Source organism: Myxocyprinus asiaticus, chromosome 44, assembly GCF_019703515.2.
Source record: "Myxocyprinus asiaticus isolate MX2 ecotype Aquarium Trade chromosome 44, UBuf_Myxa_2, whole genome shotgun sequence".
NCBI lineage: Eukaryota > Metazoa > Chordata > Actinopteri > Cypriniformes > Catostomidae > Myxocyprinus > Myxocyprinus asiaticus.
In genome coordinates this window covers 29,101,198-29,119,448 of record NC_059387.1, presented here as the reverse complement: position 1 = coordinate 29,119,448, position 18,251 = coordinate 29,101,198, and positions in this window count along the sequence as shown.

Sequence of the window (18,251 nt, the reverse complement as noted above, 5' to 3'; positions counted from 1 at the left end):
CGTGAGAGCAGGACTGCAGCTCACGACTGACTGAGGAGAGAAAGAATTACTCGGCTCATAGTCCAGATGAACTCCAAACTTTCCAAACAGCTTCAGGTGATGTAGATTGCAAAGGATGAGGGAATTATAATGCAAAAATACAAAATAAGTAAATACAGAAACACTCTCATTGTGAAATACAGCACAGCCGGAGCTGCCATTCCACTGAAGCAAAACTTGCGTGTCAGAGCGTCTTTAAAAGAAACACCTCACTGTTATATCTTTAATGCATCCTTTATTAAAGTTCAAATAATAAGGAAGCAGGTCATGTAAATTTACATTGATTTACATTCAAAAAATTATGGCGAGGTACTTGCTACTTAAAAAATAGAAGTTAATAGATACATTTATCGTTACGATTTACCAGTGTTGAAGTATTGAATTTGTTGTAGGCTATTAGACAAGGCAAGCTCATGAGCAGGCTGATCAGACAATGTCAAAGCCTGTCTTTTTATTCTTAAGAAAAAAATTAAGATGTTCTTAAGAACTTATGAATTTTTCAAGAATTGCACTTAGGAAGGTTCTTACAAACTTCTTATAATTTATCCTTTTTTTTCTTAAGAACATTTTCGTGAATCCAGCCCCCGATCCAATTTAAGGCAGTGCCTGAGAGGCCTATGGGGTTCTCAAGTCTGTTAAGCAGAGTACTGTGATCTACAGTGTCGAAGGCTGCACTTAGGTGCAAAAGGACTAGGATTGATGTATTCCTCTTATCAGTATTCAGTCTAAGATCATTCACCACTTTTAACAATGCCTTTTCAGTGCAATGACTGTTTCTGAAACTTGACTAATACTTTTCATGCAAATTGTGTTCATCTACATGTTTTTTGAGTTTACTTAAAAATGCTAAATTTGAAATTGGTCTAAAATTATTGAGAACAGTAGGATCATGTATAACCTGGTGGAGAGGCCTCAATGAGGGATGCAGCACCATCTGAGCCAAGCCAGGTTTCAGTTAAAAACAAACAGTCTAATTGTCGCTCAGATATAATATCATGGATAAAAAAAATTTTTACTTTGTAGAGACCTCACGTTAGAAAATGCCATATTTATTTGATCTTCACTTTTGCGAGTACATGTGGAATTTGAGTCTTTCAACATTACATGGATGAGATTTGACTTTCTCATACGGTTAGACGTTTTAATGTGACCATTTCTATAAGAGACAACAGTTTCAATATTACTGACGACAGTTTGACATCGCTGTTTCGTTATTACACATTTCAAGCTAATGCCACTTACAGGAATGCTGCTCACTTGTCACCAACAACACCATGACAGAAGTTGACCTAAAAGAGAAAACTCACCGTAGAAGCGGACAGTTCAAACTAATCTCGCTAGAGCACTTCTTGCTGCAATGTTGAGAATGCAACACGTAGTTGTGTTGTGTTATGAACTGCGGTCTGACACATTTCAGAACGACACAAAATACTTCTGCGTTCACCTGCTTGCTTAGAGTATGGTTTGGCTGAAATGGTTTCTACCTTTTCTTTGGAGCTTGGCAAAAAAAGACATCGCCTGTCAGTTTATTCGAGAACGTGCATGCACATTATCTGGACCAGCCTGAAAAACAGTGTTTGTTTTTGCATGATCTGTGATAAAGAAGCACAATTTATGATACCATTATAGTCTGATTTAACTGCTAATTTGAAATATGTTCTTTGAATGCAATTCTTGACTGTCCACTTTGGAGATTTTGGTCTTTTCCCATTCAAGTAGATAGAAGCTGTACTTTTATGCCGCTTGTATCTATAGAAAATAACTGCCCAGGAGCGTTTCAAGATGGCCGCCGAGTGGACTGACTTGCCTTGAAAGGGACTTTGCACCAGTCCAGCATATTTTAGATTATCATTATACTATATTTGTGGGTCTAGTGCATTGTATGTGCACCTTCTTCTTTTGAAAACAGCCCATTAATAATGCATGTGTTGTGTGTGGTGACAGAGATACTGTATGTGTGTTTATTTGGTTTTCGTCAGTGCGTCTGTACTGGCAAAGAACCAGAAAAGCCTCTTTTAGTGCAGAGAGCAGATATCCAAACAGCCCGTGGCAGTTGAGTCTGGTAGGGGCATTCAAGCCCCCTGCAATCCACCCAGTCTGTTTCATTTACATACCAAAAGATGCCCAGCTGTGCCAAGTACAATAACCAGGCTTTGTCTAGATTCCACAACAGTAACATTAATTACTTGGAGTAACAGACTGAATGAGAGAAAGTTTTAAGCTAGCAGGGCATTGGTAGTCTAAGCACATGTACTGTATGTGGATTTTTCAACAGTTTATTTATTAATTTTTTTGCTGCTGTATCAATCAGCTGTTAACTGCATCCTTAAAGATGTCAGTGGAATGATCAGATTTCAACCCCAATAAATTGAAATGACTCAAAATAATGATGTTCCAAATTCTTTTTGAAATTTCAATGTTACTAACACAGGGGTTGCACAGCACATTAACTAAGGACATGTTCCACTCACGTTTCACATCCAGAAAGTCTCCATATATTTTTGTTGTAATTTGTGAACAGCTTATCTATAGATTTTAATTTCAGATATAACAAACCTTTTTTGTGTGTGTGTGTGTGTCTGTGTGAAATATTTTGCTTAAAAATTGTCTGTACTATCTTTCTTTACATGCCAGTTGGTTTTCTTATCTAATGCAGTGGCATTCATATATTTTTAAGTGTCACAATGTATTTATCAGGTATGTAGAGTAAATGTCCTGTCTTATGCCATAACTCAAGGAGCAACACTGTCTCAGTGGAAACAGGACCTCAATGTGTACCCTCATGTATGTTTGTGTTTTATAACCAGTTTAAGTGGAATTTCTTGTTTATCAGCAGCTGTTTGGCTAATTTGCATCCAGACCATTTCTCATGCACACTTAGCTGTAAACACAGACCGTTTAAAACAAATAACACACTGGAATAGGTAATTGTGCTCTTCTACATGCTAATAAGAAAGAAAAATACCATTATGCCAAAACTACTGTTAATTTAATGGATGCAGATTGTTTAAAAGGCTGACAATCTTGGGCCTGGCAGACAGCAAAGCAAAGTCCCACAGCAAGCTTTTCTGCACTTAATACTTTTTTTGTTTAATGTAAATTGTGGTAACCAGGGAGACAGTTGCTTTCTTGTTTTGCACATAATCCTCACTTGTAATTTTAGGCCACGTCCAAGGAATGGGCACGAGTACTTGTCTTCGGTCAAGCCAACCGTGGTTTGCAAATACAATGTTCAGACAGCCATGATGAAAACAGTGGTGCGTGATCATTACGATAATCTGTAACCTGAAGGAAGAGCTTTCTGGGTCTTTTTTATATTGAGTTGGCCAGTGAGTCTTCACATAATGACAAATTTTTTTTATTATGCCTTGTTTTGTACTTTTTGTAACAGACTACATGATAACAGTCTATAAAAATGAATATGTGAGACGCTGGAACACCAACGAGACACAATGCTGCAGCCATATACATATGCCTGATATATATGTACAAAGACGTAATTAATTTCACAATCCATAAGTTTGAGTTATTATGAATACTATAATGGAAAGCATTATCGAGTCTCAGGCCACATCAAAACTAATCCGTAAAGTTTGAGATCCTTGGTTTCAGTTTCCTAACGTCATAGTTTTTCAAAGTATGCAGTAATCGAGAGCAATTTCGAAAGTCTTCATTTTTTGGTGAAGGAAAACGGCATTCCAATATGGATTAGATGCATAAACAGTGTGGACTAGTCAAAATTCAATTTTCAGTTTCCTAACCTAGTCATTTCCAAAAGTATGCGATTATGGAGAGCATTTAAAAAAGTCTCAGTTTTCAATGGGGCAAAGTGCTGTTCTAGTGTGCAAAATAAATGCATTTTGAACATTATTTTTTTAGCAGTGAAGAAACTAAAAAAAATAGATATTTTTCCTTGACTTTATAAAGTTAGGGTGGTCTTAAAGGCGTTTACAACATCAAATCCGTCTTGATGTATCCACCCTCAGGCTGGAGAATTCCACAGACATCAGGAACATTCAGGAACAAGGCTGTATAGCTCTCCCACCTCCAATAATTTATTCATCCAGCACACCGCCAGAGGGCTTTTGAATACATTAGGCATTATGACTGGACCTCACACTGTTAGTTTGCCATGAAAGTGTGTGAGAGTTTGTGTGTGTGCTTCATAGGTCATGTTCTAAAACAACCTTACTAGTCTGTGGCCAAAGGATTGGCATGGATCCATCGCAGATTTCCCTCAGGGAGATTTGATATACAGCCCACTGGAAGGAGAGAGAGGGCGAGGGGCTTCCACAAGGCCTAATCAAACCGGTTTCAATTTGTGCTGTGGGCTTATCACACCCTTGAAAGTGATGAGTTCTTGACTTTTATAGTGCAGTCAACCAGGAAGCTGAGATAGGCAGGCCCGGCCGCATTGTTTTTTAATGAGCTCTGATGGAAATGTGTAGAAAACAAACCGGTTTAATAAGTGCAAGGGGAAACCAGTCCATGCATAATGACTGCTGCAGTGATCAGACCAGCCTCCTCTTGCTATGCCTGGATCAATACACACATACTTCACTGGGCCTCTGTGAGTTTGTGTGGCTCTTATCATAGCGAGACAAGATTAAATATCAGCAGCTGTAGAATAATTGTTTTGTGTCTTCGATTGTTTGCCCCATTGTGACCTTATTTTCTCCCATCATCACGATTGGATGGATGCCTCGTTGCGTCTGATTGGGTCTGCCCATGACCAGCACCCAACTGAAAACATGCTCCTCACCTTCACTTAATTATTTTTCAGATTATTTGTTGAAGCAATTAAATGTAACCAGACATTTGGAGCCCAAACACCTACCATGATTTCGTGCTGGTGCACATTTCTGAAATGGAGATGAGATTGTAATATGATATAGATGTAAGCATGTACCGGTAAGTTGCTCTGGAAACACTTTACAACAAGGTTCCATTCGTTACCATTGGTTAATGCAATAGATATCATGAACAAACAATAAACAATATATTTTAGTTTATGTTAGTTAATAAAAATATGATTGTTCATTGTTAATTCATGGTAGTTCATAGTGCATTAACTAATGTAAACGATATAACTTCGGATTTTGAAAATGTATTAGTATATGTTGAAATGAATGTTAACCAAGATTAATAAATGCTGTAAGTGTTGTTCATAGTTAGTTCATGTTAACTAATGTTAACAAATGGAACCTTAATGCAAAGAGCTAACATTTGCTCTTTCAAAGCTCAAGATACTTATTGGAGATATCAGTTATGTTTCATTTACGTATCAACTTTAAGAAAGAAGTTTCTCCAAAAATTACTCAAATAAGAAAATAGTTAACTTACAGTAAGAGTATGGAGCTATATTATATTGTAGAAATTAATATGGATAGTTAAGATAATATGGTCTTGGAAGAATTTGACTAGAAATGTATAAGTTAAAGGTACACTCAGTAATTTATTTCCTCATTTAAAAAGTTTTACTTCTAAAGAAATCAATAGTAATTTTGAAACACGCATCATGTGAGATGATGAGGAGTTCAATCATATCAGTAACCTTATAAAAGCTCTTTTATTGTACATGGAACGGGGTGCCTCATGGGGCAGCCATGTTAGAATCACACAACCAGCTAAATACTACTCGCTTCGTCTCAGTAACTGCCCTATTATTGGACAATTTCACTCATGGATTAGAATCCTGGTTTACAGTGGATAGTTTACAATGGTACTGGTACCTGTAAAATACTGTGTTTGAATGATTCAGCATCCAGGCCACTAGGTGTCGGTGTAAGCCATACTTCAACATACTTTTTTTTTTTTTATTTATTTTTATATATATATTGAAATCTGTGACATTTGATTGCAGATTTTGATATCTTGGCAAATTTGAGCACAGTTTATGACATTGCTGAGATGTCTTCTGAAACTCTAGAGAAGGCTTGTGAGATTACTGAGTTCTTGTTTTTTAGGATATAAATCAGAGAACCTTAAAGGGATAGTTCACCCAAAAATGAAAATTCTCTCATCATTTACTCACCCGCATGCCACCCCAGATGTTTATGATTTTCTTTCTTCAGCAGAACATAAAGATTTTTAGAAAAATATCTTGGCTCTGTAGGTCCATGCAATACAAGTGAATGGTGATCAGACCTTTGTAGCTCAAAATCACACAAAGGAAACAAAAAAAGTAATACATATGACTCCAGTGTTTAAATCCATGTCTTCAGAAACAATATAATGGGTGTGGGTGAGAAACAGAACAATTTTTAAGTCCTTTTTTATTCTAAATCTCCACTTTAATGTTCAGATGTGAAAGTGAAACTAAACAGGCACTACATGTGACTTTCAGATGTAAAATTTAAAGTGAAAGTGGAGATTTAGGGTAAAAAAGGACTTGCATTTTGATAAGTTTCTGACCCACACCTGTTCTATAGCTTCAGAAGGTATCTGACATTATGGACCATCTGCCTTAATGGGTACAATTGAAAATTGTAGGATTTCTGGGTCTATTTTTTATGTTGACAATTCCTGCAATATTGGGTCTGTTTTTCACTTTATTACATCTGATTGTTTTATTCTGTTTGTTCAGCTGATGTGGCAGTTTAAAGTATGAAGAAAATAATGCAATGCAAAAAAAGTTTCTGATCCATTGGTCTCCATATTGACCATAACTCTGTTCACATAGTCCTTTGATTTTCTGCTTCCTATGTGTTTTATTGGAAATTAATTCTTGATGTTGAATTAAAATGAGCTCTTTTGGGTGTCTGAAGAGCGCAGTGGATTAATTACACCGTCTCATTGTAATGGCCAACCATGGTGCTTCTGTCTGGCCATGAGTGCTAATAGCTTTAGATGATGATCTTTTATCCAATTACTGCCTGGTGACCTGTGAGGCTACCTATGTATGCAGGCTCAGGTTGGATATATTAGACAGATAAACCCGCTTCTGACCTGTCAGATTGGGCTGGATTTTGGGGCCAAGGGGGGCCTGTGTCATTCTCAGATATCAGCTCTGTAGCTGTGATAAATGGTAACAGCTGAAGCGAACTCTGATCTCATTCAACAGGGGCAGAGTCAGATAGACGGAGAGATATTTTGTAAGACCACAGAAGACAAACAGCACAATGGAGATGTGGTTAGACTCTTATTCTCTCTGTCTCTCTCTTGCTCTCTCAGCATAGGGGCCCGGTGGTCTCTGGGAGGAGAGATGTAAACAGCTATTTCTGAGCATGGCTGCTATTATCTCTGCAGGTCTTTAATAATAACAGTGTGTGTGTGAGACGGAGGCAGTGTGGAGATTACTGTAATCAGGTGGTACAGTACATGAACTGATGTCCTGCAGCATGTCAGTAGGTGGGATTCTGGGATGCCGACTGGATGCTGTGTTCCCAGAAAGATTTTAAACTCAGAACTTTTTATTTTTTTAATTTTTTTTTTTTTATGAAGAATCACCTCACAGGGATGAGAAAATCTACATTCTTAGCTTTAAAATGAACTAGAATTCAATGAAGTATGCAATTTGTACTATGTTAAAAACCCTAAAATCAAAATTAGGGCTTCATGGCTTTTAGTCTTTTAGCCTGATAGCTTTGAGCCCATCTAGTGTACACCTGCAGTTGAAGTCAGAAGTTTACATACACTTAGATTGAAGTCATCAAAACAAATTTAACTACTCCATAGATTTAATATTAGCAAACTCTAGTTTTAGCAAGTCGTTTAAGACATCTACTTTGTGCATGACATGAGTAATGTTTCTAACAATTGTTTCACTTTTAATTGACTATATCACATTTCCAGTGGGTCAGAAGTTTATAAACACTAAGTTAACTGTGCCTTTAAGCAGCTTGAAATCCAGAAAATGATGTCAAGCCTTTATACAATTAGCCAATTAGCTTCTGATAGGATGTATACTGAATTGGAGGTGTACCTGTGGATGTATTTTAAGGCCTCAGTGCCTCTTTGCTTGACATCATGGGAAAATCAAAAGAAATCAGCCAAGACCTCAGAAAAAATATTGTGGACCTCCACAAGTCTGGTTCATCCTTGGGAGCAATTTCCAAACGTCTGAAGGTACCACATTCTGTCTCCTAGAGATGAACATAGTTGGGGGCGAAAAGTGCAAATCAATCAGCAAAGGACCTTGTGAAGATGCTGGAGGAAACAGGTTGACAAGTATCTATATCCACAGTAAAATGAGTCCTATATCGACATAACCTGAAAGGCTTCTCAGTAAGGAAGAAGCCACTGCTCCAAAACCATCATAAAAAGCCAGACTACAGTTTGCCAGTGCAAATGGGGACAAAGAGCTTACTTTCTGGAGAAATATCCTCTGGTCTAATGAAACAAAAATTTAACTGTTTGGCCATAATGACCATCGTTATGTTTGGAGGAAAAAGGGTGAGGCTTGCAAGCCAAAAGAATACCATCCCAACCGTGAAGCATGGGGGTGGAAGCATCATGTTGTGAGGGTGCTTTGCTACAGGAGAGACTAGTGCACTTCACAAAATAGATGGCATCATGAGGAAGGAAAATTATGTGGATATATTGAAGCAACATCTTAAGACATCAGCCAGGACATTAAATCTTGGTTGCAAATGGGTCTTCCAAATGGACAATGACCCCAAGCATACCTCCAAAGTTGTGGCAAAATGGCTTAAGGACAACAAAGTCAAGGTATTGGAGTGGCCATCACTAAGCCCTGACCTCAATCCAACAGAACATTTGTGGGCAGAACTGAAAAAGCATGTGCGAGCAAGGAGGCCTACAAACCTGACTCATTAACACCAGTTCTGTCTGGAGGAATGGGCCAGAATTCCAGCAACTTAATGTGAGAAGCTTGTGGAAGCAACCCAAAACGTTTGACTCAAGTTAAACAATTTAAAAGCAATGCTATCAAATACTAACAAAGTGTATGTAAACTTCTGACCCAATGGGAACGTGATGAAAGAAATAAAAGCTAAAATAAATCATTCTCTCTACTATTATCTACTATTTCACATTCTTAAAATAAAGTAGTGATCCTAACTGACCTAAGACAGGCAATGTTTTCTATTATTAAATTCAGGAATTTTGAAAAACTGAGTTTAAATGTATTTTGCTAAGGTGTATGTAAACTTCTGACTTCAACTGTAAATGTTGACAAAATTAACAACAGATATATGCATTTAATTTTACAGTTTTGCTCCTCTGAGAAAATGGAGCAAAAATATTGATGACTCATCTTGTACTACACAGATTTTTGTCCAATATAACGTTCTCTGGAATGTGAATGTCCCTTCCCCTAATACCACCTGTAACCAGCTAGCTAGTAGCAAATCATGATTCATGGCTGTGACGTTACTAAAGCCTATTTAGATTGTCTCTTTTATAAATAGCCAAACTCTTTGATATGTTTGAGAAGGATGAAAACTTTAAAACGTATCAAGAGGAAGTACGTCAACACAGGAAAGAAAACTCCACTTGTCTAGCAGTTTCATGGGGTCTTTTAAATGCTTTCTCCTATCCTTGATTAACATGCACACAGGAATAATAACTGGGTCTTTAAAATGTTTTCTCCTATTGCAGATTAATATGCACACAGCAACATTGGCTGAACTAATGCTGTGAATTTGAGGCGGGACTAGCTGTTTGGCTCCTCAGGGAAGATGGGAGCAGTGGTCGGAAAACATTTTCTCAGTTCCTAAACTTAGACCAACATTTCTATCACTAACTCCTCCACTAAACTTGGTACGGACCTTCTGACTGTTCTGACTACCCTAAAGGGGGTCACACACCGGACGCAGATGACATGGCACATTCTAAAATTCGAAACCATCTATGACTCCAGAGGCTGCTCAAATTTTTGATTTGCCACGGAGCGTGCTATGTCTTTTTAATTGATTGGGCTCTGTTTGTCTGTCTGACTGACTGACTGACTGTGTGACAGTCTGACTATCTATCTATCTATCTATCTGTCTTACAGTTTATCCGACTATGTGACAGTCTGACTATCTATCTAGCTAGCTGGCTGTTTCTCTAACTGTAATGTCTGTATAACGATCAAACATTTAAAACTTGTTTAAACTTTCTGACAAGGATTTGTCAAGAAAACATCAAAGTCTGTCTTGACAAACTTCAACTATCTTTATTTTTCTAATTCTTTTAGGTGTTGCTAGTGGCGCATAAATTACAGTACACACTCTCTCACACACAGCTTTAAACTTTAAAGTGTTTTGTTTCTGCAGTAATCTGTGAAACAACCATTTATGGATGGCCTTTAAAAATGTGTGGGTGGGTTATTAAGGTGGTTTATTAAGTGTTTTTACATGCTGAAGGTGAAAGGGAAATGATTACAGTTGTAAAATGAGATTAGTGTTTTCATCAAGTTCACATTCTCTGTTCTCAGGCTTCATTAGTGGAACATCATAAGCTTTAATCTCATTAAAAACATATCATACTGAATAAAGTAATTTAAACACAGTTGCGAGCAAAACTTTCGGAGAACTTTATAATTATCTGTATTTTAGCATTAATGGCCCCAAAATGTATTCTGAATACTGTATATATTCTTCCCCCAATTGTATTTATTCCCTTAAGTCGTACTTGAAAATGTATGAATGTTATAGCATTGGATAACAAAATGTCAAACCAAGAGGCCATTATTTTAAAGACAAAGCAAAAGCACACTTTTCAAGTAAAACATTTCATAAAAATAAGCTGGTTAGGTTTTAAATGATAAAACGGTAGACAAAATGTTCAAAAATAAGGCAAAAAGTATCACACTTGGTGGAACATGTCCTTGACATGTGCCAAAGAATTTTATAATTATCTGGATTTCTGCATCAATGGCCCCAAAATGTATTCAAACTATATTCTTTTTTTGGTGAACTATCCCGTTAAGGTCAGAAAACATCAAATAAAACTGAATTTCAAATGTTTTTGTGCAAAAGGCGGTCTAAAATGTATTTGGACACAACTCCCTTGAATACTACTTTCCAGGCTAAGCCTCTTCATGCTGTTTAAAGGGATGTTACATATGTTATCTCACATCTGTATGTATTAAAAGAGAATTTCATATTTTACACTGTCTGTGATTGAGTTAGGGTTGGTTTTTTTTTTCACAGTGGAACATGTCCCTCAACTATTTCCTTACTATCTCTTAATAATGTCCTGTTGGGCAAAATAACTGTGCACATGTGCCTTGTGTATTCCTAATCTGAACGTCCAATGTTGTACCCTTTCATATTCAGGATTCTGAATCCAAGATGCAACAGATTTCATTGCTCTAGTGCCAAGCACCAGCCACTAGAGTGCACCGTTGCCCTTTAAAAAGTCCCTGCTTTCTCAACGCATGGGTGTATGTATATCACATCTAATCATAAATCTGATTTAAATATAAACTCAAATTAATGAGAATGGATAGACACATTATGTTAAGAATTATGCTTAATTGGACTTCTTTAAATAACACTTACTGTCGGAGTGTGTATAACCCTGTAGAATTGTTTATTTCTGCCTTCCTCCACTTTCGCATGAAGTAATGCTGTCTTCTGTCAGTGAATTATCCGAACTGTCATTAACAATTAGATTAAGCTTTTCAAATACGCACTTTGTCTCTTTTGGTTTTCCTTTTTCTTTTCTAAACTACACTTTGCAATCTCTTTAAAAGTTTATTTATTGTCAGAGATTGTCATATGTGTTATGTCGTTGAGTCAAGTGCTCTTTGCTTTTTTCAGGTGATGCTAAACATCCCTCTTGGCTCTTGAAATTCATTCTCTCTCTCTCTCTCGCTCTATTTCTTGGCTGACACGTGCAGTGCCCAGTTGTCTGGTTGGCATCAGGCCCTTGCATGCCCAGACTCAGCCCTGGGTCTATTGCATTTAGGCCAGAAATGTTGACCCCATAATTCCCAGGGCGTGCAGATGAGATCAGACTGGGCAGTACAGCTCAGAGGAAGAGACGGTGATGTGTTGGAGGAATAAAACTTTTCATCTGCAGCTGCCCTGCTGGCAAGTTCTGGTTTGTAACTGCAGGGGGCATGAGAGAGACAGAGCAAAAGGGAGAAACAGAAAACACAACACCTGTGTTGAGGGTCTCGGCACCTGTTGGACCCTTGAGATGTGTGCGAGTGCGAATTCTTCGGTATGACAGTCATCACTCGTGCAAGCTCTTGGCCGTGCTGCCCTTTGGTCACTAATACTGATAGATGATCCCTGTCAGGAAGGTCAGTCACCTCCCCGTCATGCATCAGGAGCCGGACAGAAGGCCACTGAAACAATCAATGACAAACCAATCAGTGCGACTAGATTTAACTATGTGTGCAGACTGAGCCAATCAGAACACATCTCTCTCTCTCTCTCTCTCTCTCTCTTTCTCACTGTCTCTGCCTGACAGCATCAACTTGAATCTCGGTGTTCTGATATGAACCCAACAAGTATTTATACTTTGCTGTTTAGATTTGGCGTGAAGTTCACAATTTGATTAGTCTCTAAATTGTGATGTGCCATACTTTATGATCTATATGGATGCTAGAATTTAATGTAGAGTTTAATGTGCTGCAAGTGTGTGTGTGTGTGTGTAAGAGTGAGGATGATTAAACAGCTAGCAGATTGTAAGAGCTTTCATTATCCCTTTGCTCGGCACCACTGCGGCCTCACAGACCTCAACATTTTTACACTTCTGCAAAACTCTTAAGTAACAAGCTTATTTTGAACACACATCGTTATATCCCAAACTTGGGTCTGGTTTCTGGTGCCTTGTTTCTTTGTTCCCTGCATGCCTGAGGATACTAGCATAGGAGCAAGCTGTGATTTTGTCTGACTCATGATCTGAGATTTTAAGAGTTCAGTTTTGGATAATCTAGCACAAAAGTCATTGCATTGTATCACAAAAGTTTGGATCAAAACTCACACTTGACTTATGCAATTCTGTATTTCAAATTATATAGACAACTAATATGGGAATAATAAGAATTTGTAAGAATAGTACGAGATGGCGAATTCAAGACTTTTTCGTATGAAAACGTATGACTAATACGCCAACCAATCATATACGGTTCCCCCTTCTCCTTTGGAAGCCAATCTCATCTCATATTTCTTTTTTTCCATGGTACACATAACGTATTTCACAATTACAATCATGGTAACAGGTTAAAATGTGTGGCTAGGTTTAGGGATGGTATTTGGGTTAATATGAACAAATATCTAATGAATTCACATTTGGAAACCTGGAACTTTCGCTTTCTTCCGTCATACACAACAGGCCTTTTAACCTTAATATCATGGTTATGTTTAAGGTCTAGATAAGATGTTACACTTCTTTGTTAGGTTTACGTTTGTGCAGACAAACATTTTGTTTAACAAGGAAGAAACTAAACATCGGAGTCTACAAGGGAACCATATGTAATTGGTTGGCGTGTAAGTCGTCCATATTCATACAAACAGAGTCATCCGATTTGCTATGGAATCGCCACCTTGAACTATTCTTACGAATTCTCATGAGATCGGGTTTCTCAAGCTATAGCCAAATGGCGAAGCTATAATTTTCCTTATTTTTGTAATGCTTTTATTACATTATATGACAAATGATAATTTATACTCGGGATGCCAGTCTACACACAGCACTCTAGCATGGAAGCAGCCAGGTATGTACGGGCAAACACCACTAACATTTTATTTAAGTTGATATACAGATATCATTCTCATTACATTCTTGTTGTCTGGTTCATAAATGGTAGTTTCTATAACTTCGGACACTTCTGGCACTGTGAATTTCTAGAAAGAAAAGTCTTGTTAAAACATATTTCACATTGTTTTTTTTTATTTGTCTACTTACAATGTCCAACAGTGTATGTACATGCATCTGCATTTATTTCTTTGAACCAGTTCTGCATTTATTTCATACTACTGGTAGAGACCATTTTCAGACTAGGACATAAGACTGTAAGTACAGTCACCCTCAAAAACACCCTCCAGGACCCACTGCACAGCTGATTCTCTCTCTCTGTAAAATTTTCTTATATTGTGAATGGCAGAAACATACAGTACTTAGCAACTATTGTGGTTGTGTTGTCATCTTCTCCAAGTACATACAGTATGTGAGTTACTCTGTATCAGACAGTTTATGGAATAAATGCTGAAATGTTTCAGATTGGTTAAAGAATGTTTCTCTGACAGTGTGGTACTTTGGGCAAATAAAAAGGAAGTGTATCTCATCTTCTATTTGGTTTGTATCACACTGTCTGCATATCCTCCGCTCTCTCGGTAACCAGGACCTGTGATGTCTTCCTCGCTCTATCTCTAGATCACGGTCACTTACTCTATATTTAGACAGAATCTTTCTTTTTTAAAATTGTTTAATTGATAAGTAATTTGCGTATTTGGTAGTTCTGTTTAGGGACTAATAGCATTGAGGTTTGTTGTGGAGTTCAAATTCAGTTTTTAATGTTTCATCGTGATCATATTTTAGGTTTTTGTCAATTTCTTTAACAATTAAGTTTTGATTTGTAATTGGAGTGAATATCAAATTTGCTTTCATTAACAAGTTTCAGAGCGAGAATATTCAGAGGATGTGATACAGCAGGGGTTTCATTGGTGAGGAGGGCTTTATATTTAATCGAATCTGGATCAGACTGTTTGAGGTGATGCCAGAATTGTATGACTCTTTTCTGAATTTCAATGCTAAAGGGGTATAGACCTAATTCAGCCCTACAGGTGTTCTATGTACACCAAAAATGTTTTTTCTATTGTTTTATCCCAATGGTGAAAATTTGTCATGGGTCCCCATATTTCACATCCATATAGTAGTATTGGTTTTATTATAGAATTATGTAATTTTGTCCAAATTGTAATTGGTAATTTTATTTGGCCGTTTCATTTGATGGCATAAAATGCCCTCAGAGCCAAATTGTTATTGGGGTCAAATTTATCTCCTTTTTTGTATAAAGGAATGATCAGTCCTTCAGACCAAATCTAAGGGAAGATGCCAGACCATATAACCAAATTAAATAATTTGACTAGAGCTTGAATGATATTGTGGCTGCTGTGTTTAAGCATTTCATTACTAATGCTGTCTTGTCCAAATGCTTTCTTTAATTTAACATCTTTAATATGTTCTTTTATTTCTGACAGCATTATATATGTCTTTCAGATTTGGGTCTTTCAAATTTTTTATTCAGACTCCAAAATGTGTTTTGGTCTATTGATTGATCAATTTAATTAATTTTAACTTTAAAATAGTTCTCTGTTTTGTTGCATATGAGTCTTTCATACTGCTTCAGGCAGTTTGAGTAAGTGAGCCTTGACATCTGATTGGCTGGTACTGTCATGGCTCTGGCGTTTGCAGGTTCATTTTGTTGTTTATTTTCTTCTCTCCCTCGTGTGTCAGGAGTTGGTGAGCGTAATCGGCGGAGGCACTGATTACGGTAATGGTTTTCTCACACACTCCACCTGTCCTCCACTTATTGCTCTCCCTATTTCATCCCTTGTGTTTTCCCTGTACGTTTACTGGTTTATTGTTTGCTGTACCTTAAAGTTGTTCTCGTTTAGTATTAAGTTCTGTTCTGTTGGTTGCTTTGTCTCAGAGTGGTGTGTGCCCATCAGATTGCCACTGCCCTGGTGATCGCGCATGAGGAGGATTCCTTGGATTCTGCCTGTGTGTCTGGAGACTTGCTTGTCTGGGCTCTGCTCCGCAACACACCTTCCTGCTACAGATTGTTCCGGACCGCCACAGCACTACACACTGGTGAACACATTATTCCCGCCCCAGTGGCTTCCTTATTGAGCTTGACCAAGCTGGCGCAAGAGCGCTTTTTGTGTTTATTGAACACTGAACATTCCAGTCACTGCCTCCAGTCAGGTAGCTGTTTCTCCAGTCCTTATATGAAATTTATTTTCTGGATCTAAACCCCCTCCAAACCCCACCCCACATCACCGACACCGCTACTCGTCCGCCTTCTCTCGCCTCTCCTGACCTTTGTCCTACTCCTGAACCCAAGCAGGTGGGTAGGCTCTCCTCATACGATCTCCAGCTACCCCAGTTGTGCTTGGACACACTTGGTTGGTAACACACAACCCTCACATAGATTGGGAAACCAACTCTGTTTTGTCTTGGAGCTCTTTCTGCTCTTCACACTGTCTTAACTCTGCTGTCTCCCCTGTCCAGTCTTGTGTTTTGTTGCAGGATGAGTCGGCAGATGTTCTGCTGGAGTATCACGACTTGAGGATGGTGTTCTGCCAATCCTCATCGCCCGTATGACTGCGCTATTGAATTGCTTCCTGGCACCTCTCCGCCTCGAGGATAGTTGTATTCGATCTCAGCCCCCAAGAGTGAGGCCATGAACAGGTATATAAACGATAATTTAGCAGCCGGTCTCATCCACCCTTCCTCTTTGCCCACAGGGGTGGGGTTCTTCTTCGTGGAAATTGGACCTATGGAACGCTTTCCATCTGGTCTGTATTAGGAAGGGGGATGAGTGGAAGACGACATTTAACACCCATAGGGGGTACTTTGAATATTTGGTTATGCCTTTCGGATTGGTCAGCACCCCGCCATCTTCCCAGGGCTAGTGAATGATATGCTTTGAGACATGGTTGATCGTTCTGTTTTCATTTATCTCGACGATATTTTGATCTTCTCCCAGAATATACAAGACCATGTGCGGCATGTCAGGCAGGTGCTTCAGTGACTGCTAGAGAATCGGCTGTTTGTCAAGGCAGAGAAGTGCACGTTTCATGTGCAGTCGGTTCCGTTTTTGGGGTTCATCGTTTCGTCCGAGGGAGTGTATATGGACCTGGCTACGGTTAAAGCCATCACTGAGTGGCCAACCTCACGTTCTCGCAAGGCTTTGCAGAGGTTTCTGGGGTTTGCTAACTTTTATTGGAGATTTATAAGGAACTATAGCCAACTCGCTGTGCCCCTGATGGATCTCACCTCCACGCGCACTGACTTTTGTTGGTCTCCGCGAGCAGAGTCCGCTTTTGCTAAACTCAAGGAGCGGTTTTCCACCGCACCCATTTTAATTACCCCTGACCCTGCTTTACAGTTCGTGGTGGAGGTGGATGCGTCAGAGGTGGGTGTTGGAGCGGTTTTCTCTCAACGCTCTCCCTCGGATGGAAAGGTGCATCCTTGTGCATTCTTTTCACACTGTTTAACTGCTGCTGAACAGAATTACAACATCGATAACCGGGAATTACTGGCTGTCCGGTTGGCCTTGGGTGACTGTTGTCATTGGTTAGAGGGTTAAGGGATACCTTTTGTGGTTTGGACTGATCACAAGAACCTAGAGTACATCCGTAGTGCTAAACGTCTTAACTCTAGACAGGCTCGCTGGGCATTATATTTCACACGTTTTGATTTTACCCTCTCGTATCGTTTGGGCTCCAAGAACGTCAAGCCCGATTCCCTTTCTCGATGTTTCGAACTCGAGACCTCCGCCGCCCCAACGGATACCATCCTCCCCACTCCTTGAGTGGTGGGCATGGTATCCTGGGAGATGGAGGCTAAAGTCCACACTGCGCTACGTAACACTGTGTCGCCCACCACATCCCTAGCGGGTAAGCTGTTTGTTCCGCGATCAATTCGAACACGCGTCCTTCAGTGGGGTCATTCGTGCAATGTCGCCTGCCACCCAGGGGCTGCTCGTACTCAAACGCTCATTAGACAGCATTTTTGGTGGCCATCGCTTGCATGGGACGTTTGCCAGTTCGTTGCTGCTTGTCCAGTTTGTGTGACTAATAAGACCTCCTGTAGTTCCCCAGCGGGCTCCTCCAACCGCTGTCATGGCTCCGGTGTTTGCCGATTCATTCTGTTGTTTGTTTTCTTCTCTCCCTCGTGTGTCACAGGTGGAGTCGGTGAGCGTAATCTGCGTTTCTATGGTAATGCTGATCGCTCCCGGGGAGACCCTGATTACGGTAATGGTTTTCTCACACGCTCCACCTGTCCTCCTCTTATTGCTCTCCCTATTTCATCCCATGTGTTTTCTCTGTATGTTTGCTGGTTTATTGTTTGCTGTACCTTAACATTGTTCTCTTGTTAAGTGTGAAGTTCTGTCCTGTTGGTTGCTTTGTCTCAGAGTGGTGTGTGCCCATCGGATCGCCGTTGCCCTGGTGATCGCGCTCCAGGAGGATTCCTTGGATTCTGCCCGCTTGTTGGGAGACTTGCTTGTCTGGGCTCTGCTCCACACCACACCTTCCTGCTATGGATTGTTCCGGACCTCCACAGCACTACACACTGACGAA